General features: G+C 35.9%; 1 protein-coding gene across 2 annotated transcripts in view; it reads right to left on the reverse strand.

Annotated features, from left to right (window-relative positions):
- Positions 1 to 3808, reverse strand: part of LOC107722706 (interleukin-1 receptor type 1-like) — a 24052-nt gene that overhangs the window by 19162 nt on the left and 1082 nt on the right. The gene's annotated exons all lie outside the window — the stretch shown is intronic.

The raw sequence follows: 3808 nt of genomic DNA on the forward strand, positions 1-3808 counted from the left end.
TTTTTTTTTTTTTTTTTTTTTACAGTGTATGTATTGCTTTCATGATCATAATATTTAGAAAATGACATCTAATTAGAAACTACAAAAAAACTAAAACAAAATAAGACTCAGATTCAGAGATGCATAAGTGCAGTAATATATAATCTGATGACCAACTCTTAAATGACTAAACTTAAGCAATCTGCAAATACTTGTGGATTTCTACTCTGACTTCCCTCTTCTCTAAGAAACGCCGATACATGGGAAATGCTGACTAGAGCTGAAGCTCTATAGTGCCGATCCAGCAATCGACCGCTAAAACAGTCATTTTTGCACAACAGTTTCATTCTTTAAAAGAGCAGACTACACGGCTGCATTTCAGAGGAACTTAACGTGCTTACTCAGCATTAAAAATGGGAATTTGAGGAATAAAATAAACGTGCACTGGAGAAAAAGGGAACATCTTGTAATTAAACAGGATCTAAGAGTACATGGCCAACATTAACCCTAAAATTTAACTAACCAGCCAAACCTTGATCTGCTCGTAACCTCCAAACCCTCATCCAGATGTTCAGTGGATTGCCAAATATTGACTTCACAGTTAGTAAATTGTTTTTAATGGGCAATGACGTCAGTTGATTCCACTTGTACATACACACTTACAGCAGCCACATTTAAAGATTATTTACCTTAGAACAAAACATTATTTAATTAGTGAATTTTTATTATTCCTATTGATTAAAGACTCTTCCTAATAAAAGCAGCAAGCCATGCTAATAATTTTAAAGGGATATTACAAAAGTAGCTAATTATTTTCGGGATAACTATTCCTTTGAGCTTGATTTTCCATTTTAGTGTGAAGAAATTTAGCATCACATCACTTGCTCACCAACGAATCCTCTGCAGTGAATGGGTGCCGTCAGAATGAAAAATTTAAATTTACTGAGAATTGACTCACCTTTAGGTCATCTAAGATGTATACGAGTTTGTTTCTTCATCTGAAAAGATCTGGAGAAATTTATCATATGAATGGTTGTGAATGGGTGCCGTCAGAATGAGAGTCCAAACAGCTGATAAAAACATTGCAATAATCTACAAGTAATCCACAGCACTCCAGTCCATCAATTAACATCTGGAGAACAGAGTATGTGAGCGGAGCGGTGTGATTTTGAATGGAGCGAGATTTTTTTAGAAGTCGGAGCGTTGTGGTTTTCACTCGCTCCAAGAGCGCTCCACTGCCGCTCCATCACGAGTACAATTCATGCCAACGGCCCGTAATATAACTGCATATTTAGCAAGAATTCACATGTTAAACATATCCTATTTAGCTTGATAGAGCTGGATCACTCACATCAGAAAGAATCTGAAGACTATGACGGCAATGGACATGAGCGGGAAGTTATAGTTCTCAAGGAATTTATATGTTCCTTCTAGATACTGAATATTTTCGCCACATTTAAAGATTATTTACCTTAGAACAAAACATTATTTAATTAGTGAATTTTTATTATTCCTATTGATTAAAGACTCTTCCTAATAAAAGCAGCAAGCCATGCTAATAATTTTAAAGGGATATTACAAAAGTAGCTAATTATTTTCGGGATAACTATTCCTTTGAGCTTGATTTTCCATTTTAGTGTGAAGAAATTTAGCATCACATCACTTGCTCACCAACGAATCCTCTGCAGTGAATGGGTGCCGTCAGAATGAAAAATTTAAATTGACTGAGAATTGACTCACCTTTAGGTCATCTAAGATGTATACGAGTTTGTTTCTTCATCTGAAAAGATCTGGAGAAATTTATCATATGAATGGTTGTGAATGGGTGCCGTCAGAATGAGAGTCCAAACAGCTGATAAAAACATTGCAATAATCTACAAGTAATCCACAGCACTCCAGTCCATCAGTTAACATCTGGAGAACAGAGTATGTGAGCGGAGCGGTGTGATTTTGAATGGAGCGAGATTTTTTTAGAAGTCGGACCGTTGTGGTTTTCACTCGCTCCAAGAGCGCTCCACTGCCGCTCCATCACGAGTACAATTCATGCCAACGGCCCGTAATATAACTGCATATTTAGCAAGAATTCACATGTTAAACATATCCTATTTAGCTTGATAGAGCTGGATCACTCACATCAGAAAGAATCTGAAGACTATGACGGCAATGGACATGAGCGGGAAGTTATAGTTCTCAAGGAATTTATATGTTCCTTCTAGATACTGAATATTTTCGGGTGAAAGCATGATTCAAACAGGTACGACACTTATTCACACGCAATCGCTTTCGCAGTAATGAATTCAAACAAATGTAATCTTACAGTGCTACTTCATCTGTGTCTGATTTCGAATGAGCGATCCGTAGGTAAAATAACTGACGAAAACATACTGTTAATTTAATCACAAACAAAATTTGCACTGCAAAACGCAGCAATTATACCTTTTAATGCTGACAACCATGTTATTAGCTTGGCATGAGGTAGGAAAAAAGTTTGCACACTAGTGCTCACACACTCTGCATGAGATGCCAAAAATGATGCATTTGTAAGAAACAAATCCATTATTATACCATTTTATCCTCAAACCATTGCTAAAATACAAGTCCATAATTCATAAGTCACCTCATCTGAATCAGGAGAGAAATATGCACAGACCAAACACCATTTACAAGCCAAAACAGCTGTAAAAAGCTATATGGGGGTGGATTTGGATGTGATTTTCACTGGAGAAAGCATTAGTGGACTCTGGCCAGAAGTGACATTTTAAAGTTAAAATGCCATAATGATGTTTCTTACAAACATGCAGCTTTTGGCTTCTCAAGACATTAATTGATGGATTATCAGCTGTTGATTGGTTTTTATTAGGGCTGCACGATAAATCGCATGCGATATTTAACGCGCATCTTGTCAGAAAGCCGGTTCTGTAATTCAGCTGTTTGGACTCTCATTCTAACGGCACCCATTCATTGCAATTCATATACTAAATTTCCCCAAATCTGTTTCCATTAAGAAACAAACTCATCTATATCTTGGATAGCCTAAGGGTGAGTCAATTCTCATCAAATTTCAATTTTTGGCAGAGCTAATCCTTTAATATGACTAGGTCTAAAAACACTCTGTAACTGTTAAAGGCATGTTGCATAATTTTGGGTTGATTCACACATAAAGATTTGCAATCCAGTTTGACAATTTCTGCTAAGAACTGGAAAAACAAACAAGAAGAAAATGGATCAGAATGAATAATTAACCCAGTTTTCAAGTACAGCAAAAGTTTGGGTGGCACTGGTTTTAAGAAATGACAATCCCCAACAACAATGAACGACACTCATTACAGATCTGGGAAAATGTAGCCTACTTTAACAAGCCACATCATTATAATAGTTCAACAATTTCCTGACAGGGTGAAGCACAAGTTAACAAGCAATTTACAAAATGTCCATCTAAGAGAACAGACCGAGAGAAAACCGTTGAGTTCCAACAACCACAGATTTCACTTCTGCCGCATGAAGTTACATAATAGCAACGAGTTTGTTGTTTGCCTAAAGCCACTGATTCAGTGCAAACATGTATGAGGACATGCTGTACTATTCAAATGCATCTCAAATAAGCGTCATTCTACGAAACACATGGCTTTTTCGGCTTGCTATACGTGTTTTCATAACATAATTGTACGATTTTAAACACTGTCAGATAAATAATGTGCTAGGTTTATACATTTTAATATATGTTTGGGAGATACTTATGCCTTCAGAAACTACAAGGTAATTATATATATATATACACATACATACATACATACATACATACATATATATATATATATATATATATATA

The sequence above is a fragment of the Sinocyclocheilus rhinocerous genome, unplaced genomic scaffold (genome assembly GCF_001515625.1).
Source record: "Sinocyclocheilus rhinocerous isolate Xijiao unplaced genomic scaffold, SAMN03320098_v1.1 scaffold1806, whole genome shotgun sequence".
In the NCBI taxonomy this organism is placed as follows: Eukaryota; Metazoa; Chordata; class Actinopteri; order Cypriniformes; family Cyprinidae; genus Sinocyclocheilus; species Sinocyclocheilus rhinocerous.